The following is a 14,600-nucleotide window of genomic DNA, read 5'->3' on the forward strand; positions in this document are numbered from 1 at the left end:
GAATGTGGGACATGAGAAGATGCCATCTTTTGACAGATTACACCAATCTCCCATTCACCTGATTCTGGGAGCAGCTGGCTCAGATCATTGTGTTAGTCTCCCCATGGCAGGATGAGTCATCTCTGGCTATGCAGCCACTCAAGTAAATCAGAGTTGAGTGTGTCTGGTCAGATGCTCCAAAATTACCAGGATCGTTCTCTGGTGAATGTGAAGGAGAAAATTCCAAATCAGTGGGCCTTCCATCAGAGGTGGCTTGCAGCTTGGCCCATTGAGGTCAGCCTTGAAGACAACCTCCAGGACAGATGTAGCTGCTGCTGCTGCATTGGGGCATGGAGTGGGAGGTGAGGGCTAAGGCCAAGATTTTGAGTAAAAGTCACAGAATGGTCCCAGGCAGTAAAGAGAGGTCATGGGCTTCCATGAATTTATCTGTGACTTTTAGTAAAAATATCCCTAAAAAAATAGAGAGCTCAGCTACAGGGTTCCAGTGCTGCTTGCAGAGGCTGGGCAGCTGCAGGGCCACTGTAGGCTTCCACTACTGCTCACAACAGTTGGGAGCTCTGGGGCGCACCCGCAGCAGCCGGGAGCTCGAGGGCGCTGTGAGCTTGCCACCTGTAGCAGCTAGGAGCTGTGGGGTATTCCTGCTACTGCTAGCAGCCTGCAGCGGGGGGGTATCTAGCAGTCCTCCGCCCCTGGGGATGAATTCAGAGGTCTCTGGAAACAACAGATTTTGTGACTTCCATGAGCTCTGAAAAATCATAGCTTTAATGGTACCTAAGTCCTGGGCCACTGAGAGTTTTGTAGATAATCGGCACCTCCAATCACACTCAAACATAGGCTAGCAGCTAGTGCAAAGTACAGAGCAAAGGAGCTGGGTTCATCATGCTGGGCTGCCCTATTTGGGAGGTGAGTAGCTATTTTGCATACTAATTCAAGCTTCCGTATGCTCAAATCTAGCTTGTTTATTTTATGCTTGCTTTTGAATTGCATAGACAAGTGTTACACACCATGTTTTCAAGGTCTTTATAGGGAGAAAAGACACTGCAGCTTGGCTGTGGGTGGCCTGGGCAGCTGACTCACAAGGCTCAGGCTGCAGGGCTACAATTGCTTTGGAAACTTTCAGGCTGGGACTTGAGTATAGGATGAACACAGACACCCCTCAGCAGGCTCCCAGGATGTTTACACAGCTATTTTTCAGCCCAGAACCTGAGCCCTGCAAGCTCCCATCAGCCAGCCACAGGATTCCGAAATCCCTGTCTAGACGTACCTTGGGCCTAAATGAATTAAGAGGATTGGTGGACTGGAGGAATAGGGCACAGAGTATTTTGTCGTCAAATCTTAGATTCCAGACTGGCTCAGTCGTGCAGGAAGGCTGTTACTGCTGGATCATTTGAGCATCTATCAGAAATGAAGTGTTCGGCATCTCAGCCCCATTCCTTCTGGTATCTGTACTTCCATTACAAAAAACCCCACATCATTGACTCTAATAGACATTGCTGACAGTCACAGGAGAGAGACCAAGAACTGAATGGGCCATAAAGACTGAACTTTTAGAGGTGGGGTCTGTGTATATTAGGGTAAGTTGTGGGAAGGACAATTTTGGGAGCTGTCCCTATTCACTACATGATGGGCGCACAGTTATAGCCTCAGAGTGAGGTGGAACCAGACTTCCTTTTAAAAGTTCTATTAATTTTGGCTTCACTGTTCTGTAGCTTACCCCTAGCCCAGAAGCCCTATGGAAATTATGATAGCCATATGCAAACTATGGAGCTCTGTGATAAATGTTTGTGAGGTACACATTTCTACCTTCTGATCTTTCTCCAGGATATTCCAGCACATTGTCAGCCCCAAGCCAGACACCTTTTCAGAAAAAAATCCATCCCTGTAGAGCAATGTTTTCTTCTTCCCAAATAATCATGCCCTTTGTGATGGGCTGAAATCACAGAAGCACCTGTTGTGTGCTGATTATGCCATGACACCCACCATCCTGTCCTGCTGGGCCAGATCCTCTAGTCTCCCCCAGCCACTGCATGATTTTTGGGTTGGCACCTTCCTGCAGAGCAAGGCAGACACTGAAGCAATTCTGTTCTGGGAGGGCTCAGCACCCAGCAAACAAACCCCAGATGGGACCCAAAACCCCAAACAAATCCATCTTACCTGCTGTAAGACTTTTACACAAAGAAAGCTCAGAAGGTTACATCACTTTTTCAACGAAAGAGATGGGTGTTGTTCCCTCTCCCAGGCAAAAATTATTTACGCTAGTCTTCATAATGTACAAAAATGTTTTTATTAAGTACAAAAAGTAGGACTTAAGTCACTGCAAGTGAAAACAAAGCAAAGTAGGTTACTAAATCAGGGATGAGCAAATGTTTTTAGGTCAGGCTCCCACTTTCCATCCCTGAAATTAGCAGGGCCCCCAACCTGAGGGAGGACCACAGGAGGGGATGTGGAGGGATGTGCTCAGGAAGGGGTGCTGGGGGGCTCCAGAGGTGCCCCAAAGGCGGAGGGATGCTCAGGGAGAGGACCCAGGAGGGCATGCAGGGGACTCAAGGTATACACCAAAGGGGGAAGAGGTACATGGAGGGTACCTTTGAAGGGGGCAGGTGCACTCAGAGGGGCTGGCAGGGGACACTAGGGGCTCACCTGCATCATCACCTTCACCTTGTAGGTGTTGCCCTTGCTGCTGTACTGTTTGTGGAACTTGGTGACATGGGTGGGGGGGTGGGTGGGATGGTACATTTCCGCCTTCCCTCCCCCCGCCCCACCACCACACACCCAGCAGCACTCGCTCTGCACCAGCATCTCGGGAGTTGGGGGCAGAGGGGCAAGTGCCAGCATGCTGTGGGGACCAGACTGGCTGCCCCACCCACCCAAGAGTTGGCTGGCTGCCCCTGTCCCCATCACCTGATGCAGGGCCTCCTGGCAACACCTCCGCACATTCTAATTGGCCCAGTGGGTGCTGTGGTGGGCAGGCCACCATTCCTATTGGTCACCGCACTTCCTCCATGACTGGCAGTGGAGGCTGTCAAGGATGGAAGGAGGGGTGGCAATGGATGCTATGGGGGGGAATTGGGTGGTGGGGGTAGGTTGATCACACTGTGCCCCCCCTTACAAAATGTTATGCCCCCACTTTGTGCACCCCTGTACTCAATTAAAATGAATATATAATCATAAGCTAGTTCTAATCCACCAAAAAACTTGTTAAACATGCAAATTCTCACCCTAAACAGCTGTTGTTATTTCAGATAAAAGCTTCAAATCAGAGCTGATCTTTTACTCTGATTTACAGTAAGTTCTTTTTTTATCCTCTTAGGGTGTCCCAGGTGGTTTCAAAAGCCAGCTGCTGCCAAAGGCTGCTTGCTTCCCATTGCTTAATAGACTTTTTTCCCAAGGCAGGACTTTATTGTTTGACATTTCCATGGAAAATTACCAGATTCAAGATGGGTTCCAGGACCAAGTGGTATGGTCACGTGTCTTTCTAACACCAACCACGGTTTGGGTTTATCTGAAAACAAGACTATTCACAGGTGGTTGAGTTGATCACCAGCCATTCAGGTTTCCAGGCATCAGCAACTACCCTTATTAGCACATTTAGAAGTATAAACAGATCCACACTTCACATTTCTAATTTCCCATTCAAGGATGATACATGCACAAAAATAGGAGATACAGATTCAGCAGATTGAAACACTAAAATTGATATGTTACATGAGGTACTTAGTTTAAGGCATTTTTGAGCTATGTGTATTCATATTCATAAGCAAATTTTCATTCATAAAGTATGGGAGAGGTGGTGACACCTATTTCTTAGATAGCGTTTTTCATCAGTAGAATCCAAAGTGCTTCACACTTGTTAATGTATTATTCTTCACAACACCAGTGAGAGGAATGGAAGAAATAGTATCCATTTTACAGATGGACAACTGAGTCAGAGAGGGTCTAGTGATGATGCAATAAAAGACCTACTGCATGGTCAGTGCAGGTTAGCTGAATTAGGCTCTTGGGGCTAAAAATTGCAATGTAGATGTTTGGGCTCCAGCTGAAGTCCGGGCTCTGAAACCCAGAAGGTGGGCAGGTCTCAGAGCCCAGTCTCCAGCATGAGCATCTGTGCTGCAGTTTTGAGTCCTGCGAGCCCAAGTCAGTTAGCTCAGACTCAGAGCCGCTGTTTGTCACTGCAGAGCAGACATATCGAGAAAGGCTAAGTGACTTAACCAAGGGCATGGCACAGCTGGGAACTGAAGTCACATCATATGCCAGTGCCATAACCAGTGGCCCATCCTCTCTCTCTCTCTCTCTCTAATGGACAGTTTCTCTCCCAAAATTATCCTGGCCCATGCCTGCAATAGACAAGATTTAAGGATATCAGGAGGGGCCAGGAAAATATTCTTTAGATGTTACAAAGCTAAGTTATTACACTAATATTTCCTGTTTGCAAAGGTCTACAGGTGAAAGATTAGTGCAGTTCCTCCTGGAGCCCAGCACTCGCTTACGGCTCTGAAAGGGCCTTAATGATATTTTTAGGGACCAAATATTGTATTAGAGGGTGTTTTACTTTGATTGAAATATCCCTTCTTTGGCCCTGTTCAGCTGGGCTCATGATAATGAAGGCTCCTGACTTTACTGCTAGAGGGATACAAGAAATATCCTAACAACATTTTAAAGTGGTCTTAGAATAGCTTTTCTGTAACACGTAGGACATAGGCAGAACCAAAGCTGGCAGGATGGAAAGGTTTTATTATCATTCAGCTGAGATGATCTGCTTTTGAGTTCTGAGAACATTCCAACCACAGTAATACCATTTTCATACTGCTTCATCAAGTACGAGAATGTTAAAAAATTTAAATGGCTGAAAAAAGACCAAGCGGAGCTGGAAGGCAGGGACCATATGGAGGAGTTCTCCTTTATATAGGAAGTGTCTAACCTGAAGGACTGAAAAAAAAAATGGCCCAGTATACAAAATTTGAATTTCCCATGCTCTTAAGCTTGTGCTTAATTTGTAATGAAAGAGGTGCTGAGCTTAAAACAATGTTTTTACTTTCATAAGTGATATGGCAAGCTGAGCAGTACCAGGGCTATGAACTGCCAAACCTAGTGGTGCTGGGACTCACCCCTGGTAAGCCCTAGCACAAATTAAGCACTGTCTTAATCCTTCCTAAATACTGGTGCAGAGAGCAGGTTTTAACAAAACTATGACGAAAACCAGCAGTGAGAATGACTAGTTCAGAATCACAGACTCCAGCAATTAACTATTCCTTTCATCTTTTAGTGACCCTCTGAGATTTCTTTCAAAAAGAAATGCTAGCTGCGAGCTTGATGAAGAGCCTGCAGAATATAAATAGAGTGCTGAGGCTGAAAGTGGCACAGTTACTATGGTTTTCAAAACTACAGCTCTTTGTTCATAGTCCCTGTCGGCTTCAGTCCAGCTTTATGGTCTTGTCTGCCAGTTCACTCCCTGCCTATCAGGCTTCACATCCCCTTGCACTCAGAGCTCTCCAACTCGTAGAATGCGGTGGGGTGGCTGCCCCAGGCCTCGAGCTTTTGGGGGCCCCAGAGTAGCTGCCCACAGCCCTCTGATAGACAGGAAGGGGGAGGGCACAGTTGGCAGCAGCAGGGGTCAGCTCCCCCACACGGCACAAGTGGCATCCTGCTCCACGCTGCTGCGCCCTCCTAGCCCACGCAGCCTGGCCTCTCAGCACCAATGGGAAGTGGTCTCCTCTCCCGGCTGCTTGCAGAGAAGTGGGGCTCAATGTGCTGGGAGGGTGCAGTGGAATGGACAGGGCTGCCACTCGTGCTGCGTGGTGAGTGCAGGGGTGGGGTAACTCAGTGGAGGTGACCCCCTGCTGCTGCCTGCTCCCTGCTCACACCCTCCCCCAGGTAATCCCTGGCCAGGTTGGTCTGCGAGCTGGTGGGGATGGGGGCAGAGCGGGACAAGGGCAGACTCTGATGTATGGAGGGTTGCTCTGGGCCCCACTCCCGCTCAGGATGGCCCTGCTTGCACCGGTTGATCCTTCACCCCTTTGAAAGGCTGACCGAGGGTAGATCTCTTCCTCATGATGGCAGTGGGTCCAATGCTGAAAGGTGCTGTGTGCCCTTGACACACAGGGAGCTCAGCGCCTTGCAGGTCAGGACCAACACTAATATGACCACCTCAGTGGAGTGGATTTCAAACAAACACAAAACAGAAAAAAGGGGACATGAGAAGCCGCGTCTACACGTACCAGCTACTTCGAAGTAGCCGCGCCAACTTTGAAATAGCGCCCGCCACGTCTACACGTGGCGAGCGCTATTTCGAAGTTGAAATCGACGTAAGGCAGTGAGACATCGAAGTCGCTATCCCCAACAGGAGATGGGAATAGTGCCTTACTTTGACGTTGAACGTCGAAGTAGGGCACGTGTAGACGATCCGCGTCCCGCAACATCGAAATAGTGGGGTCTGCCATGGTGGCCATCAGCTGAGGGGTTGAGAGACGCTCTCTCCAGCCCCTGCGGGGCTCTATGGTCACTGTGTGCAGCAGCCCTTAGCCAAGGGCTTCTGGCTGCTGCTGCGGCAGCTGGGGATCCATGCTGCATGCACAGGGTCTGCAACCAGTTGTCGGCTCTGTGAATTCTTGTGCTATTTAGTACAAGTGTGTCTGGGAGGGGCCCTTTAAGGGAGCGGCTTGCTGTTGAGTCCGCCCTGTGACCCTGTCTGCAGCTGTTCCTGGCACCCTTATTTCGATGTGGGCCGCTTTGGTGTGTAGACGCTCCCCTGCAGCGCCTACTTCGATGTGGTGCTGCCCAACGTCGAAGTTGAACATTGACGGCACCAGCCCTGGAGGACGTGTAGGCGCTATTCATCAAAATAGCTTATTTCAATGTCGCTACATCGAAATAAGGTATTTCGATGTAGCATACACGTGTAGACGTAGCTAGAGAGAGAAAAAAAGGGAAATCACCAATCCATGAGTCCCTGGGTATCCCGAGGCGATCTGCACAATCTGCAGGAGCACACGGCGCGAGGTTTGGACTGGCCATTCACTGGCTGTGCATTGCATTTAAATGAAGCAGGGGTGCTGGTCATTAGAAGCAGCACATCGGCAAAACACAGCATGGTTTGGTGTGAATGCCTGGAGCGTGCTGTGCGGGGCACCAATGGTGACTTACAGGGTTGGGGTGCTGGCCACTGCTTCAGCATGAGGGTAAGAGGGAAGGTAGGTAACCACTGGCACAATTTAACAGGGATCATGGTGGACTCTCCGTCATGGGCAATTTTAAAATCAAGCTTGGATAGTGCACTAAAAGATCTGTTGAATTCAAAAGGAATTACAGGAGGCAAGTTCTGGGGCCTGTGTTGTACTGGAGGTCAGACTACAGCTTGATCACAGTGGTCCCTTTTGGCTTTGGAATCTATGAATTTCATTGTTCAGAGCAGTCCCATCCATAGAACAGTTCAGAGCGGGCCCAGGGCGGTTTGGTGGATTACACAGTGGCCTGACATGGGCAGCAGGGGCCAGGCCTGCCCCCACCCTCACCAGTGGTGGTGGGAGCTGCAGGAAGCAGAGCTATCCAGCCCCAGCCTGCTCTGCTATCTCCCAGCTCAGTGGCTTCATGCCCTCTCCCTCTACCCAGAAGCAGAGTGACTCAGACAACCTCCCAACCTCATGAGGATCCTCACTAACAGCCACAGTCTATACCCCAGGAATACCAGTCCTGGAACCTTTCCCTGCAACAAAGCCCGCTGCCAGCTTTGTCCACATATCTTCTCTGGAAACACCATCACTGGACCTAACCAGGTTACTCACAGAATCACGGGCACTTTCTCATGCTCCTCTACTAACATCATATATGCCATCATGTGCCAACAATGCCCAGATGCTTTGTATATTGGACAGACTTCTAACTCCCTTAGACAAAGGGTCAACGGGCACAAAACAGACATCAAAACACTCCAGATCCACAAACCAGTTAGTCAACATTTTAATGGAATGGGGCATTCTGTCAATGACCTAAAGGTATGTGTGTTACTGAAAAGGAATTATCGCACCATTTTGGAAAGAGAAACATCTGAGCTGGCTTTTATATTCAAATTCAGCACATTAACACATGGTTTAAATCATGATGGGAACTTTCTGAGTCACTATAGGGGCTTGTCTGCATACTTGGCTCAATCTAATTCTTGACCTTCCTCCCCACCCCTCCACTCTCTGATTTGCTCACCTTGATTATTTTTTTCTGATTTGTCCTCCTTGCTTACTGTTTTTGGTTCTCTGTGCCTTAAATATTGAGTCTGTTCTGGTCTGGCTATGGGCTGAAGAAGTGGGTCTGTCCCACGAAAGCTCACCTAATAAACCATTTTGCTAGTCTTTAAAGTGCTACTTGACTGCTTTTTGTTTTGATCAGCTCACTCTGTGCCTCTGAGCAACATGGCTGGGAGCTGGGCTTGGGGGAATGCAACTGGCTGGGGCTGGGTCACTCTGCTTCCCACTGCTGTGGTGAGTGCAGACTGATCTCTGTTAATCCCCTGGAACACATTACTTGGGGCAGGAAGCTGGGGGGAAAGAGTGCAATAGGAATGTGAAGGGGGGTGTAGGGAGGATGGGGGGACAGAGCTTGGGGAAAGGGGTTGTTCCAGGCCACCCCGCTTCCCACGGGCCGTGCTGCTTGCAGAGTGTTGGTTTGTGTTGTATTTTTCCACCTCCTCACCACCTGTCTGAGATATTTTAGATGCTTAGTCAGAGCAAATCAATAAAATTCCATTTGTTTCTACCAAAAGAAGGAAATTGAAGGCTGGGAAAATACAAAACAGTTGCTAAGCATTATTTGCTGTCAGCTGTGGCTTTGCTGAGGAAACTTATGCTCAGACAACATGTATAAGATTAAAAGGCCTTTCCCACCAGAAAACCTACACAACTTTTTGTTTGTGCCAGTTGGTTACCAAATAGCTGATAGGGGAAAACCAACTGAGCTCACAGACTGTGGGTTATGGATGGCACGTCCAGACTAGTACAGGATGCAAAATATTAGATGAACAGCTGGTATTGTTTCTTTATCTATAAAAATTGAACTTTAATCTGTACATAGAATTTAATGGATTTTTACTTGAATGTTAAAATTATATTTACATAACAGAAATGGGAAATATAGGGCAGTGGGTGAGTAATAGATGATGTAGGAAAGAATGAATGGATGTAGTTAATATCTAGTTGCAGCTTATGGCCTTTATTTGCAGAAGATATAAAACCATAATGTAGATGGTTTGACCCTTAATTTTATATATATTTGCTAATCAGTCTGGTAACAACAGAAAAGTCCTGATCCTGCACAGCAGTTCCTGAGAGTTGACTAAGATTTCAGGGAGGAAAAAAAAAGATATATCTTGTATTTCGGTATGTTCATACAGCGCGTGCGAGAAGGAAACGATGACAGCTGATGATTTGGCTTGATCTATATTGTTTTACAATAATTTCCCTAAAAATTGGAAGGAATTTTGTAGCTAATATAGGATGACCATCTGTCCTGTATTGGGTGGGACGGTCCCATATTTGGGATGCCAAATTTTTTAAAAGGGACAAGTTCTCCCGTGTTTCAGCCATCCCCCTGCTGACCTTTTCTGCCAGCAGCTGCTGGCCGGAGAGCACTAGGTCACTTCCCTGAGCCTCGGGGAAACAGGGGGAGCATAGGCAGCTGCCGCATCCCTGAGGTTTCCGGGGGGCCTGGCAGCTGCCACTTCCCCAGGCTCCCAGGGAAAGCTGGGGGCTGCTGCTTCTCCGGGCTCCCATAGAAGGCCGGCAGCTGCCACTTCCCCAGGGAGCACTGGGGGCTGCCACTTCCCCAACGTGAGTGCCGGCAGCTGCCGCCTCCATCCTGGCTCTGCGGGGCTTGGTGGAGCCAGGAGGAGACCTCTCCCCCCAGCTCTCCCTGTCCCATATTTGGGACAGGGAGATTTGGTCACCCTAAGCTAATATCAAGTTTAATAGAATCATAGAACACTAGAACTGGAAGGGACCTCAAGAGGTCATCGAGTCCAGTTCCCTGCCCTCTTGGCGGGACCAAACACCATCCCTGATAGGTGTCTGTCTAGCATGCTCTTAAATGTCTCCAGTGAGATGATAAGCAAATATTTGCTAATGAGCTATTGGCCGTGTCTACACGTGCCCCAAACTTCGAAATGGCCACGCAAATGGCCATTTCGAAGTTTACTAATGAAGCACTGAAATGCATATTCAGCGCTTCATTAGCATGCGGGCGGCAGCGGCGCTTCGATATTGATGCGCCTTGCCGCCGCGCAGCACGTCCAGACGGGGCTCCTTTTCGAAAGGGCCCCGCCTACTTCGAAGTCCCCTTATTCCCATGAGCTCACGGGAATAAGGGGACTTCGAAGTAGGTGGCGTCCTTTCAAAAAGGAGCCCCGTCTGGACGCACCGCTCGGCGGCAAGGAGCGTCAATTTCGAAGCGCCGCTGCCGCCCGCATGCTAATGAAGCGCTGAATATGCATTTCAGGGCTTCATTAGTAAACTTCGAAATGGCCATTTGCATGGCCATTTCGAAGTTTGGGGCACGTGTAGACGTAGCCATTCAGTCTAGCCACAATCCCAGGACTGGAAGCTGAAGTTAGACAAATTCTAACAGGAATCAAGGTCCACAATGTTCAGAATGAGGGCAAATTGTTCAGTGGTGAATTACAGGGAGCTGTGGTGGATTCCCATGCAATTTTTAAATCTAATTAGACATGTTTCTAAAAGCTCCACCATAGGGATTATTTGGAGGTGGGGGGAAGACAGGGAAGTTCTATGTCCTGTATTATACAGGAGGTCATTCAATGATGCCAATAGCTTTACAAACTATGAAACAATGCCTAGCAGATCTACAGTATACACTGAGTTGTCATAGCATAGAGCAAAGTGTGGTATGTGTACCACTGGTGATACTTGAAAAGATTTGAAGGGGTTCACAGAAGAAAATAGATGACAAAAATCAGGAGATAAACACTGGGACAACACTGGGAGAGAGGGTACAGCGATAAGGCCAAAGATCTGAAAGGCATATGCAAATGTTTTAAGTTTGGGAAACACTGGCATGGAGAACTCAGTCAAAGTGTCCATTAGAGAAGATCTGGTCAGATAGCTGTCGTTCTAATTTCATTTTAACCTCTTCAGATTTCTCTCATTTCTGTCACAGATGAGCTGAAAACCTTGTGTACTAAGACTGGGTGACAGGAATGCTTTCATTTAGTGTAAAAGTACCAGATCCTCCTTCAGCAAGCCTTACACTGGCAGAACTCCTATCAGCATTATCTAGCCCAGATTTAGGAATGCTAACCACATTATTTCCTCCTTCAGGAGGTGGTCCCAGGAGGATCTTGCGGATACCTCCCAATTTGCTCCTGGGGATTTGCCCTCTCTCAGCAAAACATTCTGCCAGTGCCCCCTGGACATACTTGGCAAATTTCCCATTGATCCAAAATAATCCCAGGGCATCTGCATGAAAATACCATGCGATATCTTTCTTAGGGGCTTCTAGAACTACGTGTGACCTAGTAACCCCTTTGCCTTAGCAAGAGAGACACTTTCTGGAGTTAGCCACAGTGACAACTCATCACCCAGTCTCTTAGCTACCCCAGACAGTCTGCTCGGCAATCTGCCAACCATTATTGTGCCTTGTGGTTAACAAAACAAAGCAGCAGTCTGTCCCACGAAAGTTCATCCCCAATAAATTATTTTGTTAGTCTTTAAAGTGCTACTGGACTGCTTTTTTGTTTTGATAGTATATAGACTAGCACAGCTTTCTCTCTGTTGCTATTCAACATGCAAGGCACTACATTTAGCCGTTTGGAATGGAGATCCATCAAGTACATGAAAAAACTCGCCCAGATCCAGACAGACATCATCTTTCTCTCCAAAGGCCTTAAATATTGAGTCTGTTCTGGTATGGCTATGATCTGAAGTGGGTCTGTCCCACGAAAGCTCATCACCTAATAAATTATTTTGTTAGTCTTTAAAATGCTACTGGACTGCTTTTTTGTCTTGATAGTATATAGACTAGCACAGCTCTCTCTCTTTTACTCTGTGCAGTGTGTGTTACAGTTCCTATGGAAGCATTAACTCTCACTTCTTGACGTATGTACATTTAAACGAAAGGTGTGGGTGGTGGTTGACATTTTTTCTTAGTGTGCATTTGTTTTAAAGATAAAAGAAATCATCTTTTTACTTTGTGATGTTGGTTAGATGGCCAGCCCAGGCTTTGCTGAGAGGTGAATGGAATGCGAGGGGTAACTTCCCAGTTTTCTCCTATTGTTTGGCCAGAACTTTCTGCCATGTTGTTATGAAAGGGTAACATGTCACAGCCCCTTGTTGTCATTGTTTATGGTTTTTATTAGTTTAACATAGTGGACCTGCAGTCCTGTACCTTATGTTTAGTGCTGTGCAAACACAAAACAAAAAGCTAGTCTCTGCGCCAAATCTCTCCATATGAAGTAGATTAACCCCCCAACACACCACTTTGAGATAGCTTAGAATTTACAGAAAAATGTGGGGTTTCCTTAAAAATAACAGAGACCCTAAGGTTATGGGATATGCAGATTTTTATTCATGTTTCTCTAATTTTCTTTGCTTCTGGGAGACTGAGCATATTAACCCATCTCAACAACACAAATATTCCCTCAAGCATGTGGTCTTAGCAGCAGAAGCCACTCCTTGTACAGGACAGTAATGAAAGCCATGAAGTTCTCCATGCTCAGGTCACATGGCCTCTATTCTGCTGTGATTTTCACAAGAGCAGGCACCTCATGGATCTTGTGAATCCTCTTCAGCATTCATGTATTGCAGGCATATGTTTCATCTCTGCATTTCTAAGGCTCCCTTCACTGTAATAGTCAAAAACACTGCAGCCATTCGCAATTTAGTAAGAGTTCACTGAGTGTGCACATTAATTATTTCAGTGTTTATAAACTGTATAAACCTTTTAAAATTGTAAATATGATTTCTTCCAAACATACCAGGCTTAACTGCACTGCATATGAGCCACATAATTAGGGAGTCTCTTGTTTTAAGGTTTTTGGCTTAATGGTGTGAAAAGACTCTTGTATTTCCCAGCTTAGGATACAATGTTTCCATTCTCCTGCCATTGAAAGGGGAGGGGAGAACAATACACCAAAGGATTTTCACTGAGGGGAAAAATATTTTGTCTAAGAATTATCTTCGTAAAGGCAGTATATGTTCAGTAAATTCTGTGCAAATAGGAGACTTCATAGAGAACTCTGTATATCTTATTTATATACACATCTAGTAAATAATGGGGTATTATAGTCATCTAGGAAACTGGGAAATAACCTTGAAGTTGTCACGGACGCTAGCTCGGTCCCCATTCCTGTTCGTTGTCTGACCACATAAGAGACAGGCAACACCAGCAAAGTCAAAATCACTCTCTTTATTGCATTGGCACCTTGCAATACAGAGTAGCCAGTCTCCACCTGGAACCAGCCCCCCTTACAAATTTCAGCTATGTAGTTTTATACAGCATTTGTGGAAGCACCCAAAGCAGATCTTATTGGTTTATTTTCTGTGGTTCCCTTTTATGGCACTATGGTTAAGCGCAAAACTTTTTCTGTAATTCTTTAGCAACTTCTGACTGAGGCAAGCCTTTTTCACTTCCTTATCTTACTTCTCGCCTTGTACATGACCATCCCGCTTTGCCTTAATGGCAAAACTGTCCCAAAATGCTTCACTAGTTGCACCCATTTCTGACAAAGGTAACCAGGGCTGGTTTTTGGGTGCTTTTGTTTGGTTGGCATGGGGAAGAGATGGAAGATTTCTCTTTGGAACCTTCACCAGTACTAAATGTCACACACAAAGAAAGCCAGGCAGATAAATCACAAAATAGGCCAACTGGGTGAAGTTCCTGGTTGCACATTTTGTGTGTTTATGTGTTTCCTCCTCAGCCGTACAGTGACTGCTTTCATGGAAATTCATAATTACCTTCTCAAGAGGAAGAGTAGGGTGTGCATTAGGGTGTGCATTTAGTTTCCACTGAGTTGGCTATAAAACACAGAACTACAACCACCTTTTTATTTTCACTTAATAAGGGCGGGGGAGAGAAGAGACGTTATGCATACAAGGTTGGGAGATGTGAAACCCTTCCCCTCAGCCAATCCTCATACTGCACTGATGTCCACCCCCTGCTCCTCCAATCCCTCGTTTAGCTTCTTTGTCTCAGCCACCCCCCCCCCCCCCCCCCCGCCCCACCGGTTCTGCACAGAAGCTGTTAGCTGCTTGATCCTTTTTTTCAAAACCGTCGTCATGGCTCATTGAGCTGCTATTGTGAGGTCTTCCCAGAGGGAGGGCATTCTGCCCTCCTATGCCTAAAATGTTATTTTGCTCTTAAAAAACCAAACCCGACTCTGGTATAGGTGATAGCTTTCCACTCAGCAGAACTGTTCCTCCTGGCAGTCCAGGATCATTTATGCCGACTCTAGTAATGCTAAGATTGCTTTGCTTGCTGGATCTTATGTTGGCTTTGCAGGCCTGAGTGGATGGCAGGCGCTGGCTGGACGCCATTTGTCCTTGAGGATTATCAGTACAATTGTGTACTAATTTCCGGTGAGTTACAGCTGTGCAAACCCAATGAGG

This window comes from Carettochelys insculpta, chromosome 1 (assembly GCF_033958435.1).
Source record: "Carettochelys insculpta isolate YL-2023 chromosome 1, ASM3395843v1, whole genome shotgun sequence".
Lineage (NCBI taxonomy): Eukaryota > Metazoa > Chordata > Testudines > Carettochelyidae > Carettochelys > Carettochelys insculpta.